Source organism: Mustela lutreola, chromosome 2 (assembly GCF_030435805.1).
Source record: "Mustela lutreola isolate mMusLut2 chromosome 2, mMusLut2.pri, whole genome shotgun sequence".
Lineage (NCBI taxonomy): Eukaryota > Metazoa > Chordata > Mammalia > Carnivora > Mustelidae > Mustela > Mustela lutreola.
Genome location: NC_081291.1, coordinates 745066 through 759620, shown reverse-complemented (window position 1 = coordinate 759620; position 14555 = coordinate 745066). Strand labels below are relative to the sequence as shown.

The window sequence follows — 14555 nt, the reverse complement described above, 5'->3', positions numbered from 1 at the left end:
TGTTCCCAGAACGTCGGCCTCTGCCCAGACACGCAAGCCACAAGCTCAGAGGACTCGGGCTGTGGTTCACGGATGCGGCCCCCGCTCAAAAGGGACAGAAACCTTGCAGCATGTTTAAAAACCCCACAGACGGGCACCTGGCCTGGCTTCATCAGGGCGGGGGACAGGGGGTGCAACTCTTGAGCTCCGGGTTGTGAGTTCGACCCCCACCTTGGGTGTAGAGATTACTAAAAAATAAGATAAATGAACTCAAAAAACGTAAAGCCACAGAACACTGTATTTCTGCAAACCCGTGTCAAGGCCGGAGTCCTCCACGGGAGACAGCCTCCCTGTGTCCATGTCAGAAAGGAGGGAGTGACTATTCCCCTGGACAGCCGGTGGTTCCGGAAGCATCAGGAGAACGCTGTTCTGAAACGCAGACTCGCTGGAACCCTGTCCTCCGGGTGAGGGGAGGCCACCGCTGAGACGGGCCATGGCTTCAGCCCAGGGCTGCCTGTGCTTGCGGCACCCACACGCCACGCTCCCGGGGGGGGGGGCCGGGAACCGCAGGGTCAGGCAGCAGCAGGTGGCTCCCTGAAGGAGCCGGCTCGGGGCCAGGGGCGGGGACAAGACGGGCCGCAGGCACGAGGCCTGCCGGGTCACGGTAGGACAGTGCCCTTGGAGAACTCCAGGTCCTTCCTGGCTCCCGACACAGTACAGTTCCTGGACTGGAGGTGTTGAGTGGGAAGGAAGCCTTTCAGCTCTGTTCACAGGCTGCACTCCTAGACCTCAGAATGGGACTTGATTTGGGAATAGGGTCCCTGCAGGTGTAATTAGCTCAGATGAAGTCCCACGGGGGGCGAGGGGGCAATCCAGTGACAGTATTTTTATGAAAAGGGGAAGTCTGAGTGGCCCCCAACCCTCGGGGTCTCAATGACCACAGCCATCCCAGATGCCATCGGCTGTCCCCGCGGCAAGACTGCTGGCGGAGCGTGCCGCTGTGGGCACATCTCCTAAGGGGTCTCGGCAAATGTCCTGCCTTTTCCAGCTAAAAAGACCATCTAGTTTCTTTTAAAACGGTCCTTTAAAAAAGTAGTCCTTGAGAGAAGGCACTGACTCTCAAAAGTATTCACTTCTGCAATTTCAGAAAGGGCACACGTTTGAAACTGTATTTATAAATGACCAGGACGTTTGAGTGTTTCTTTAAGGACACAAAGATGTTACTTTTTGTTTTCAGATTCCGGGATCTGAGGTTTTCCTTTGTTTTTTCAGAGAATGATTCCTTTTATTTGAAGTTGGAAACCAGGGCAGAGTAGACATTTCATTTAGGATTGCAGACTCAGGCGGTATCCTTTAATTTTTAAAGGTCATAAATAGGAGGAAAGCCCAAAACTCCAGAACTGAGTGACTTTAGAAAACCAAAGAGCCTCCCGCACCAACAATGCCGACTACAGGAGAAGGGCCCGGTGTGTCGACACACCTTCCCCGCCCCCAGGACCTAAATCCCCCAGAGCAGCTTGGGGCCCCTGAGAAGTTCCCACAAGAACCCACAGAAACAGCTGTGGACCAAGGACGCCGCCCTGAAGCCCCTACGCCAGTGTCCGCACGAGTGGCAGAGAGACATGTCCCCGGCGCGCCGGCCCAGGGCACCCAAATCAGGAAAGGCTGAGGAACAGCCCCAGCTCGTGGCATCTGCGTTTGGGGACTGAGCACCGCTCTCCACGGGGGACTCCCAGAGCCACGGGGGAGACGCGACCACCACCGAGTGTCGCGTGGTTCCAGATGGGGTCCCGGGACAGGGGAGGGCAGGAGAGGAACCGGACACCTGAGTTCATGACGGACCATCCGTACCGGCGTGCCAACCCAGACCAGCGCTCCAGGTCGCGGCCAGGCCTCAGGAGCAGGGAAGCCGCAGAGGACACGGCAGCGCACTCGCCTGTCCCGAGTCTCCCTGTCCCCACAGAACCCCTCTGCGCCCAGCTCACCACAAAGCTAGAAGAGAAGCCCGTGAGGACGGGCTTCGGAGGGGCGGGGCCGGGGGCTAGGGGGAAGCGCAGGGAAGTGAGTGCGACGGGCCACGAGTGGCTGCCACGCATCCAGCCACACTGGACCACCTCCACCTCGGCCAGCAGTCGGGGGGCGGGGTGACCTCAGCCGCCCCCAGAGAGGCTGGGCTCTCGGAGCTGACTCTGTTCTCCCTGTGGGGAGCCTGTCAGGCCGGTGCACAGCATCGCGCAGGGGCCAGCGGCCTTGTGCCGTCCCGCAGGGTCTGTGGACGGTCCTGTCCCGCCGATGCTGCCTTGCTGGAATGTTCTTCCTGCAGCTCCCATGAGGAACCTTCTGTCCCAGCTGCAGAGGGCCAGGCCGGGGGGGCAGGGGCGGCTCAGAGGATGCTCGGGGCGGCTCCTGGACCCACGGGGCCGTCCCCGCCCCCTCCGGGAGCCCCTGCGCCCCAGGGAGACTTTGTGTCCCAGGAGCAGGGCTGTCTTCTACGAGACTGACGACCATCAGTGACCCGGGCTGCTTAGCCAAGGCGGCTGCAACAGGGGAGGCCTGGCAGCGGAACGGCAGTCCCATAGCCCCTCCGGGCTCCCGCTCCCAACCCGAGGAGGTGGTTCCTGCGGAGCGAGAGCCTGTCCCAGGCCCGCCAGCGTCCCCGGGGGAGGGGGCATCACCCGCAACCACAACCCCAGAGCCTCAAATATCTTCGTAAATCCCAGAGCAGGGGGAGGCTGCACCACCGGCAGAAGCTCACGGATCCCGCGAGGGACAGGCCGTGGGGCGGGGCTGGGCGCCCTGTGACACTGCGGGCGGGAACGCCTGCCCCGACCGACCTGCACAGTCCACGACGGTTCTAAAAAACGATCGCACGTTCTAGAAACGTCGTATGATATGTGAATTACACCTCAGGAAAGATGTTTCTTAGAAAAAACACATTATTATGATATAGTCTTAATTTTCTAACGTTTCTGAAAACATGTGTGCAGGGGTGCCTGGCTGCCTCGGCGGGTGGTGTCCGACTCATGGTTTCCGCTCAGGTCCCGATCTCAGGGTTGTGAGGTCGAGCCCCATCTCGGCGCCCAGCGGGGCGTTTGCCTGAGAGTCTCCCTCCCTCCCTCCCCCTGCTCATGCTTTCTCTCTCTGAAGTAAACAAATCTTTAAACCTATGCATGCAGGGGCGCCTGGGTGGCTCAGTGGGTTAAGCCTCTGCCTTGGCTCAGGTCATGGTCTCAGGGTCCTGGGATGGAGCCCCACATCGGGCTCTCTGCTCAGCGGGGAGCCTGCTTCCTCCTCTCTGTGCCTGCCTCTCTGCCTACTTGTGATCTCTCTGTCTGTCAAATAAATAAATAAAAATTTAAAAATAAATAAATGCAGAAGATATCTCTGTATGCGTTATGTATGTACATATGTTTACTGTCTTTTCTGAGTTTTATTCTCTCAAAATTTTCCACCATTTAAGAATTCTGTAATTTGAAAAATGCTTTATAGACCCTCGATATGGATGATGTGTTGATCTTTGTCCCCAAAACCATGACCCAGCCCGACGGTGAGAGGAACACAGGCCCCGGGAGAAGGACTCTGTAAGCTCGCCAAGCAGACTCCTCCAAACTGTGCGGCTCTCGAAACACACGGCAGCTCTGAGAAACCATCTCAGCCCCAAGGGGCCTCCGGGGACATCGCCCGGGATCCCGACGGGTCCTGGGTCGGAGGGGGACGCCAGTGGGGACATGCGCGTCCGGTCGGGAAACTCGTTCCTGTAACACACCAGCGCCCGTCACCTGCCGTGTCCGAGGGGCCAGCACGGGCCTGCGGCTGGGCCCGGGGCTTTGCATTCACAGAAGATAAGACTGTCCTCATGATGAGATCCTAATAACAGAACTTATCCCAGAAGATCAGGAAACGCTTCGAAGGCCCACCACTCCTTGGGCTGTGAGGCAGGGGACCGCTGACGATCACTTGGGCACGTGCTGTGGTCGCAGAGTGGAGGGCATGGAGGGACAGAGCGTCCCCCGCAACCGCGGGCCACCTGCCTCTCCTCACCCTGACCACAGGTGACCAGAGACCACACCACGCTGGCTGTGGGGGGTGTGGCCCCAGGCCTGTACCGGGAGGCGTGCAACCGCCTCATGTCCCAGGCAACAGGGACCTGTCCCAGGCCTGGCGGCGCACAGATGTCTCTCTCCCTGTCACCCCAGCGATCTCGAGACCATGGACGTTTTCACCTCCGGCAAAGGATGTGTTTCACTCAGCATCTGATCTGGGAAGCAGGTTCCTCTGATGCCCCTGGCGCAGCCAGGTCCATCCTGCGTGGCCGGGAGCCTGGCTGTTGGAGGCTGGTGTGGGCGCTTTGTGGACGCAGGGATCTCTGAGCCGGCGGGCCCTCTGTGGCCACGTCCCACAGCCCAGGTCTTCCTGCGCCACGCCCCCCAACCCCCCCGCCGGTGCACAGGGACCGCCGGCCAAGGCCTCCCCACCACGTCCTCACCTTTCCAGAGGCGAGCAGAGCAAGAGCACCACCCCAGGAAGGGCCCCCCCCAGGAAGGGCCCCCAGCCTGCAGCGTGGACACCAGGCCCCGGGGCACAGACTCCGGGCAGGAGGGCCCACAGGTGCATGGAGCCCCAGCCTCGGGGCAGGCCTGCGCGTCATGGTGGGGAGCCCGGGACACCCGGCAGGCCAGCGAGGAATCGCATTGAGCATGTGCTGTGCGGTGTTTGGGACCTACTTACGCAAGGAAACGGCTCGCAAGCGCGGAGTGTGCGAGTCCACCGACGGGAAATGTCTGGAACAGGCTAGTCTGCAGAGACGGAAACTGGGTTAGTGGGAGCCGCGGGCGGGCTGGGGCGAGGGGGAGCGGCTGCTAATGTGGACAGGCGTCCTTTTGGGGCGGTGGAATGTTCCAGAACTAGAGAGAGGTGGGGGGCACAGCCTCGTGGGTGTACCACATGCCGCTGAATTGTTCACGTTAGAAGGACCGTTACATAAATTTCACCGGGATTTGGAAAAACTTCAGGAACCACTTTATTTTTTTAGAGAGCGAGCACAAGCAGGGGGAGGGGCAGAGGGGGAAGCAGCCTCCTCGCCCAGCAGGGAGCCCGGATGCGGTCGATCCGGGACCCTGAGACCATGACCCGAGCTGAACCACCTGAGCCCCCCAGACACACCTTCAGGGGCCACTTCAGAGGGGACTCCATGCCAGGAGCCGCGGCATCCAACAGGACTGGGATGCCAGCCATCTCCCCGGGCCCCGTTTGTCAGGCTGGAGGATGTCGTCCCAGCAGAGCGATCAGGGGTCCAGGATGCCCACCAGGACTTTGCAGGTGTCGGGGACCATGCCGGGGTGAGCACAGCCCTTCTCGGGCACCGCCACCACCGCTCAGCCCAGAAATCCATGATGCTGGTGGGCGGGGCCCACGCACCCGGTGCCTCTCCTCCCGACACGCATGCCACTTGGGTGACGGAGGCAGCAGCCCTGAGGCAGAGGGACGTGGCCCGGCCCGCGGCGGGCACCGGCCAACAGGTCCCTAATGGACACATCAGAGGCCCCTCCGAGTGAGGATGGGTAGGAGGCACGGGGCACACGCATCCCCGATGGTGGTTGGGGCGCCGCAGCGGTGGGCGCTCGTGGTTTTGCTTGGGTGACACATTCGCCGGAGGAGAGGGAACGCCAGCGTGGGGTCTCGTGTTTTATTCATGGGTTGAGCTCTGTGCGACTCTTACAGGGTTTTAGCAGGAAGCTTCTACCGCCACCACACCTGAAAAGTCCTGGCCGCTGTGGTCAGTGCGCTTCCCAGCCTCTCCCAGAGGCCAGGGGCGGACGGCCCAAGGCACCGCTCCGACGTCCGCCCACGGTGCTGCCCCCCACAACAGCACTGGCTGGGAACTGGCCAGCCCCGGTGCTTTCCCGAACTGGCTGCCGCGGGCAGGGGGCCGCTGCTTCTGTAGGTGAGGTACTGGTCTAGCTCACTGCCGCCCGGGAACCGTTCCCCGGGACCATCCTGGCCCTGCGCCCACCAGTCGGCGGACTGCTGCCTTTTCCCTCATTTTGCATCCCGGAGCTCCAAGGGGGTGGCCCTGAGCCGGGCCGCTGGGCTGCTCGTTCCCGAGCCATCTCCCGGCGGACCCGCCTCTGGCCCGCTGGTCTGCAGCTCTCGGATTCTAGCCGCTGTCTCTGCCTCGCACCCCTCAGCCCCGGAGCATCTCCCGCCTCCCGCCGTGCTCGCAGCGGGAGGAGAGCCCGTGGCCCCACGGGGAGACAGACATCAGTCACCATTCAGGATTCCGCCAGGCAGGACAGACAGAGCGGGGTGGGAGCCCACGACAGAACGCCGCCGTACAAGGATGGGAACCAGCCCCCCTTCTCCCCAGAGAGCCCTCAAGTGCCTGATGCCATTGGCCGAGAGCTGCTGCCCGGCCCCGTCCACAGGGTGGAAAGGAAAGTGTCCCCTATTGTCTCCGCAGAGGGACACAAAAACCAGGGACAAAGGCAGCCTTCCTGGAAGGGCTTTCCGCCCCTGCTTTGCACAGTGGCCCCAGGGACCCAGACGACAGGGCAGGGGCAGCAGAAAGCGTGGGACGAGAGCGGGCTTTGTGCACCGTCCCCTCGCCGCGAGCGAGGACGAGGCCTGCTGCAGCCGTGTCCATCCAATGTCAGGAGAACCGGAACCGTGGGAGGTTCATCGGGCCCATTGTGCCCTGCCTTGCCCCCCCCGGCACCCCCCAGGCCTCCCGGGGCCCAGCAGCCCCACGGGCAGTCAGCACGGCGCTGTGGGAGAAGGCCCCGCTTGGACAGGGTCAGGGCTGCAGCCCCAGGCAGCTCAGGGTACAGAAGGGGACCCCGCTGTGAGCGCCCGGGCTCCCCCATCCCTGACCTGCCACCCGCGCCGGATCGACCCTTCCCCTCCCTCCTGGCGTCCACACGCTCGCCCAGCCACACGGGCTCCGGGGGGGTCCACCTGCTCCTGCGGGGGCCATGCAGAAGGATCGCTGGGGCTTCCCAGCTCTGGCTTTAAGACTTAAGTAAACGTGGCCGGGGGAAGTTTCTAGAAGGGCAAAGAAAGCAGGATTTTGCTTGGAGCCAAAGGGAAAAAACCTCAGAACAAGACGCCGTATCTCCTGCCTGTAGGAGTGGGCAAGCGGCTCTCTGGCCCGGCGGCAGGGGGGCGCTGCCAAGGCGCCCACCCCTGGCTGCCTGTCCCCTCCGCAGCCAGCGCAGGCCTTCTCTGCCTCCAGTGCCCAGGGCAATCGAAGGGCCCGGGAAAGCGCTGCCCCACGACCCTGCGAAGGCTGCGTGTGGGCCCCAGGCTTCCGGCGCCCCGAACCTCACCACATGCACTGCAGGACATCCTTGCGGGATGAGAGAGCCCCAGCTGGCCCAACAGACAGGACACAAAGGGCCCAGGCGGGCAGCAGGCAGCAGCAAGACACAGGGACCCCTGAGCACCCAGGAGGGACCGAGCTCTGCGTGAGGGGAATCACTGGCCGTGCAGCGTCCTGGCCCGCCTTCAGGGACTTGGAAATTGGCCCCGGTGGAGAACGCATCAGCCCAGGCCTTGCCAAGCGCTCGGCTCCATTTCCCGCGCACCCCAGGCACCAGCCCCAGGAGCGGCCGTGGGGCGACATCTGTCCGGAGCTCGGCCAATGCAAACCACCGTCTGTCTGGGAGGTGGACTGTCTGCCCCGGGGGGAAGGGTAGACAGGCACCGGGCCTAGTGACAGCGGGGTGCAGGGCACGGGAGCACGCCCAAGGCCACCGCTGGGGCACAGGGAAGCAGATGTCCGCCCACGTCACTCATGCTGCTGGGTCCTTGGCGCCAGGGTGGGCTTGGAGAGAAGGCCGGCCACTTTCCTGCGGTCGTCACGTTTCCTGTGACGCTCGAGGTGCGGTCTGCGAGGGGTGGCCAGGTACCCGGGGCTGGTGGCCGGCCGCCGGCTCGGGGAGGCGGCCGGACAGCTGTCCCGGAGCCTGTGCCTGCCCCGGCCAACTCGGACGCTAATTCCCTGTCCGAGCAGGGTTAGTGCTGCCCTTCTGTGACCCTCATCTGAGGAATGGTGACAACTGTGAAATCACGGGCTGTCAGGTCGGCGGGCCGCAGCGAATGACACAGCCGGCCGTCCATTCCGCGCGGGAAAAACCCGACCGTCTTCTGAAACAATGGCCTATGTTCTCCAAACACGTTCAGCTGCGGCTTCTTTGTATTGTAAAAAATATGTCATCTAAACAAATTTAAAAAAAATTTTTTTAAGTCCCCTCTCTGCCCCACACAGGGCTCCAACTCATGACCCTGAGATCAAGCGTCGCCCACTCCCCGGACGCCCTGAAGGACACTGGGTTTAGCTCAGGGAGTAGACGGAGGACAACGGGAAGAAGGCCGGGGACCAGGTCCGCACCCCACGGACATCCTCCGGGAGCTGGTGTTTTCTACAAACGCATCTTTTTGGGTTTCTTATGCTTCTTCAGTTTTCTTTAATTTCACTCTTTATTTAGAAATAGCGACAGGTTCACAGGAGCTCGTAAAGCGGGGACCGGGGAGCCGAGGTGCGGACCCCCTCCCGCTCCCCATCCCCCACCCGTCGGTCCGTGCGTCCCAGCAGGGCGTGGGGCCGGCACACGGAGCTCCCTCCAGCGACCTGCGGACCCGCACCGCTGCAGGCCCGCACCCCTGCCCTCCGTCGTCCGCACAGACCGTCACATCTGCCCCGAAAGTCTGTCACCGGGAGAACGTTCTCTCCGTGTCTTTGGAGAGCGGCCGCATGCCTGAGGGGCCCGCCGGGGTGCCCCTGCCGCAGTGCCGTAGTGTCTTCCTTTGTCTTCCCAGTAACGTTCTGCAGCGCCCGGACCGGCTGGTGTCCTGACGGCTCGCGGGCGGCGTCCTGTCTGGGGCTGTTGTGGGTCAAGCTGCCAGGCGTGTCCGTGCTCGGGTTCCAGGGGGACACGAGACACGAGTCTTCCTCTCTGGGAGGAAGGCCGGGGACGAACCCGGCAAGGCTCGCGTCCCAGTGTGTCCCACGCTGCCTGGCGGGCTGTTTCCTGGCCCTCGTCGCCGGATGTGGACGCACGTCGCCTGTTGTGGTGGTTTCTCGGGGTTCCTCCGGGCGGGAGGTGAGAGGCAGGCGGCTCTCACGGTGGCCGTGGGAGTGGACGCGGCACCCGGCACACGGCACACGCTTGGATGTGGCTCCCCTCGGACCACGTGTTTCTAGAAGTGGAGTAACAGGGTGCCGGGCCACGGGGAGCACAGGTGTCCCACGCGCATGGCCACTGCCCTCTGGGGCGTCTCCAAGTGGCCTTTCTCTGCAAACAGACGCTCGACCTATCGCACCCTGCTCCTTCCAGGTGGGAACGCAGACTCGGCGTTTGCAGACGTTGTGAAGGGACCTGGGCAGGCCGGTCCGGGCTCCTCGCAGCGCGCCGTCACCGTCCAGCGGGGAAGGCTCCCGGGGTGCCCGCGCTTAGCCTGGCATTGTCTGCGGGACGCGCCCCACAGCCGGCGCGGCCTGCTGTCACCAGTTGGTGGCTCCTCGGACGCCCCCCGGCACCCCCGCCTTTGGGAGCTGCCGCTCTGTCCTCTGGACCCATGAGCTGGGCGGCTGGCGTGGATTCCATGCAGGAGCGAGGTCACGCGTGTTTGCCCGTCGGCCTGGTCCCTTTCGCGCCAGCGACGCCGCTGGTAAGGTCGCTGGTCTCCACCCCTGTGTGTCTCCCAGATTCTCAGCACGAGGGCTGCGCACTCACGGCAGGCCCGCAGCCCCCCCTTCCCTGAAACAGCCCCAGCTCGAGGCCAGTGACACCTCCTCCCCCGGACTGTGGGTCTCACTGGCTCGGTCCCTGCTCTGTCTGGGGCTGGTGGCCTTTGTTGGCCCACAAGAGGAGCCGTTGGGGGAGGACGTTCGCGGTGCGTCCCTGCGTGGGAGGTTTTGGGTTCCCGGCGCTCAGATCCCACACGCAGCCTTTCTTTGCAGCTGCTGGCTCTGGAGCGTGCCCAGAAAGCACGCTTGCTTTAAAAAATATCTTTAACATTTTTAAATTTAAAAAAAATTTAAATTAAAAAAATACATTTTAAAAAATATATATTTTTAAATTTATTTAAAAAATATATTTATTTGGGGCGCCTGGGGGGCTCAGTCGTTAAGTGTCTGCCTTCGGCTCAGGTCATGATCCGGGCTCCCGCGATGGCGCCCCCGACTGCGCTGCCTGCTCGGCGGGAGGCCTGCGTCTCCCTCTGCCCCTCCCCCGGCTTACATTCCCTCTCTCGCTATTTATAAATAAATAAGTAAAAATTTTTAAATCTTAAAAAAAATACGTGGCCTTGCAGCGGGGACTTCATGGATCAAGAGCGACTCTGGAACATACGTCTTCACGAACTCTATTTGCGATGGTCTGTGCTGTGCAGGAGAGTCGGCTCACAGACACCCAGGCCCCCACACCCCGCGTCCGCATCTGACCTTCCCCCCAAGAAACGGGCAGGGGCCTGACTGGTCGGTGAGATGAGGGCCCTGAGGGGCTCGGGCGTGGGGAGGCCTGGCCCCGTGGGCTCTGTTCCCGTGTCTGCGTCAGCCCGAGGTTCGTCAGCCCCCGAGCTTCTGCCCAGGCCCCCCACAGCCCGGACGGCATCTAAACAGAACCGGATCCCAAGCATGTTCCAGGACGACAGGGCGACAAACCTGGGCCCCGCAGACACCCACACCCCTACCCTCGCTGATTGGTGGAGTAACATCGGTCGCTCCCCAGACACCCGCCTCAGGTCAGACCCTTTCCTGGACTTGCCAAGAACACGGACCCGGACCCCTTTCCAGGGTAAACCACCACCGCCAAGCCAGGGTGAGCCGCCCCCTTGAACGGGTCTTGCAGACGCTCCTGTCCATGCCTCTGGCTCTCGCTTCTGGCTCACGCTGAGTTTCCACCCCTGGAAGCCAGGGGCCCACTCGGCTGGTCCTGCGGGGCCCCCTGTAGGTCCCTGGACTCGGCCCGCATCGCGCAGAAATCCCAGCCTTTTGGGAACAGATTTCACCTGTTTTTCCAGTAACGTCTTGTCTGTTCCAGATCCCAGCCAGGATTTGCCATTTCATCCACCTGTCGCATGCCCCCAGGTTCCTCTGGCCGGATCCTACTGTCCTGTAAGATCTGCCAGGGAGGGACGCCTGGCTGGCTCAGTCGGTGAAGCCTCTGCTTCAGCTCGGGTCGTGGTCTCGGGGCCTGGGATGGAGTCCTGCATCGGGCTCCCTGCACAGCCTCTGCCCCCACTGCTTGTTCTCTCTCTCTCTCTCTCTCTCTCTCTCTGACAAATAAATAAAGTCTAAAAAAAAAAAGAAAAAAGAATCTGCTGGATTTTTCTCTCCCGTTGGTGTTTACATGAATTATTTCTAATCTCTAGGATGTGGTTTTACTCATCCCTCAGGGTTTCCGTCCCCTAACAGATGGGTCCCCACGTGTCCCAACGCCCAGAAGACATGAACGGGGCCTTATATGAAAGTGGAGTCTGCAGACGCCACTCGTTAAGACGAGGTCCCCCTGCAGTGGGACAGTCTTGAATCCTACGCCGCTGTCCTCGTGAGAGGAGGGGATGGGTCAGAGACGCACAGAAGAGAAGCCACGCGTCCACGGAGATGCAGACTGGAGAGTCGGAGGAGGCCACCAGCCAAGGGACGCCACGATCGCCAGCAAGCCACAAGCCGCCAGCCGCGGGGAGAGCCTCAGAGCCCCGGCGCCCGTGGGCTTCGCAGGGAGGGCAGCTCTGTGACACCTTGGTGCTGAACTTCTGGCCTCCAGAGCCGGGAGGGAATACATTTCTGTGTTTGGAGACCATCCTGCGTGTGGTCACTGCTTTCCCAGGGAGCGCGTGCACCCGGTGGCTCCGAGCAGACCCGGGTGCAGAGCTCCGGGAAGGCCACGGGGTCAGGGACCCCGACACGCTGCATCGTTCAGGAGGAGCCTCCAAAACGCCACCTCAGAGCTCCGGCTGGCAAGGAGTCCCCGTGCAGGTGTCCCTCCTGCCCGGCCCCCTGCAGAGGGAGCCCCCACTGCAGGCCAGGGCCCCCGGAGAATCATCGACACGGGCTCAGCATCCAAACACAGCATCCCTTCAGCAAACCGCGGCAGTGGGGGCTCTGTGGCTCTCCCGATCTGCCTGGTGAGCCCCCAGAACACTCTCCACGGTATAAACCCTGGAAACTGAATTCAGGGTGCGTCCTATGTCCAATGACAAGTCTCTTTTCCAAAGACAGGAGGAAATCGCCACGCGACCACAGATGCAGAGAGTGGAGGACATGACCACAGACCGAGGACCGGCGGCCCCGGGTCTGGGAGAGGTTCCTGGAGCCTCAGACAGATGGAGGCCCCACCGACCCGATTTCCAGGACCCGAGCACGAGGTCAGCACGTAGCAGCAGCTCCGTAAACACCTGAAAACCAGCTGCACGCCTCTCCGAAACCACCTGCCCACCCACAAGCCCCCCCATGGCCAGCCTGGGCCAGTGACCCAGACACCTGCGGCCGCGGACACCACCGCTGGGGCCCTCCGCTGCCTGGGGCGTCCGACCTACCCAAGTGGTGAGCCCCGTCAGCCTTCGGGGCCCTGACCCAATACAGGCTTTCACAGAAGCCCCGCTTCTGGGCACCTGGGGGTCTCACCCGGATAAGCATCCAATTCTTTTTTTTTTTTTTTTAAGATTTTATTTATTTATTTGACAGACATAGATCACAAGTAGGCAGAGAGGCAGGCAGAGAGAGAGGAAGGGAAGCAGGTTCCCTGCTGAGCAGAGAGCCCAATGCGGGGCTGGATCCCTGGACCCTGAGATCATGACCTGAGCCCAAGGCAGCGGCTTGACCCACGGAGCCACCCAGGCGCCCCAAACATCCAATTCTTGATTGCAGCTTAGGTCAAGATCTCTGGGCTGTGGGATATAGAGCCCCCCTCTCGGGCTCCCTGCTCAGTGGGGAGCCTGCTTCTCCCTCTGCCTCTGCCCCTCCCCCTGCTCCTGCTCTCCGTCTTCTGACAAATAAATAAATAAAATCTAAAAAAAATTAAAAGTTACGTTTCTAAAACTATGCCCGGGAGTGTCCTTTGGCCCCCATGAGCTGCCCAGGGACAGACCCTGAGGCCACAAAGCTCGGGGAGGGAACCAGACACAGGAGGCCCCACGGGGTGTGAGTCCACGCGTGTGACACGCCCAGACCAGGCTCCTCCACGGATGGGAAGGGGCTCGGGGGTGTTGGGGGCTGGGGGAGGGGAAGGTGACTATTTTCTTGAGGTGACAGAATGTTCGGGAATTGGATAAAGCTGGTGGCCGCGGAACTCTGAGCGTACCGAACTGCTCACCTGAAGATGACTCATTGTATGTTGTGTGAGTCTCGTCTCCATGAAGAAGTTGCCCCCTCATTCTGTTCTTCACGGGGATGGGGACACGTGGTCGGTGTGTTAGCCACCGCGGGAGTAGACGCTGTGGCCTACGGGGACAAAGGAGCTGGTGTTCCGATGGCCCTCCAGGGAGAAAGGCGCAGACGACCCGTTCTCAGGAACTGCGGGAAAGCCGTATCAGCAAAGGCCGTGCTGCCCAGGGCTGGTGCCGCTCGCCTCCTGCCTCCCGCCCACCGAGAAGGTCCCAGAGCCCGCGCGGCGGGACCGGTGGCCGCCAGTCAGGGTCTTAGGCCCATGTGGTCCCTCCCGGGGCTTCTCCGTCGGGACTGCTGCCTCCACCTCTGCAAATCTGAGCCTCCGCCGTGGTTTGGACCCACAGGGGCCGCTGGGTCCCTGCCCCGGGCTCCAGGAAGGGGCGCGGAGGACGCCAGCCTCTTGTGCACTGCCCAGAGGTGCGGCGTGCGGTCAGATGGGGGATGTGGGCCGAGGCCTGCCCCTCCCTGCCCAGACTGCTCTTCCTCCAGCGAGGACCCAGGCCTCTGCCGGTCACCCCAGTACCAGAGCAGCCAGGGCGCCCCCGCCCCCACGCAGACCGGAGCGGCGGCCAGGGCCTCCGCGTGGACACTGTTCCCATTCCACAGCCAGCGACACCGAGGCTCAAAATGGCCACAGCCGGGCCCCAGATCCAGGCAGGGCAGGACCAAGATCTGTCTCCTCCCCCAGACCCCGAGCCCCGGGCCCAGGCCCCTCGCATGGGCTGGGGAGGGAACCTCTGTTCTCCTTAAGCCTCCATCTTTAAGCCCGCTGTTGCCGTGGCAACGGTCTGCAGCTGACCTTTGTGCAGAAAAAAGGGTGACCTTCCCAGTGCGGTGCCTCCGCCCCATGGCTCTGCTCTCCCCTCCCCCGCCGGGCCCCCACCCGCCGCGCGGTTTAAAGGCATCTGTCTAAACAATGCGTTTCGGATTTCCCCGCGGCCTGGCGCGCCCAGAATGTCAATCCAGACCGCTCAGGCTTTCCTAAACTTGAGAGAAGGAGAGCGTCCTCGAGTGGGGTTAGGAACGCATATTCCAGGCCTGGGGGTGTCCGATGGCAGCCCTACTCTCAGCGGGCTCCGCTTCCCTGTCTGCCCGGGGCCGGGCCGGTGGCGGTGACCAGCCAGCGTGAGCTCGCCGGGCTGGGCGGGGGCTGCAGCCGCTCCGCTGCACTGTGGGGACCGCTCCC

The 14555-nt window shown here is 62.3% G+C and overlaps 1 protein-coding gene and 1 long non-coding RNA gene across 2 annotated transcripts in view; one reads left to right on the top strand and one right to left on the bottom strand.

Annotated features, from left to right (window-relative positions):
* PWWP3A (PWWP domain containing 3A, DNA repair factor) overlaps nucleotides 1–14555 on the bottom strand; it is a 104768-nt gene that overhangs the window by 30285 nt on the left and 59928 nt on the right. The gene's annotated exons all lie outside the window — the stretch shown is intronic.
* Nucleotides 9256–11259, top strand: LOC131823194 (uncharacterized). The gene is made up of 3 exons (XR_009350518.1): nucleotides 9256–9648; nucleotides 10294–10799; nucleotides 11022–11259. It is a non-coding gene; the product is annotated as an uncharacterized LOC131823194 (long non-coding RNA).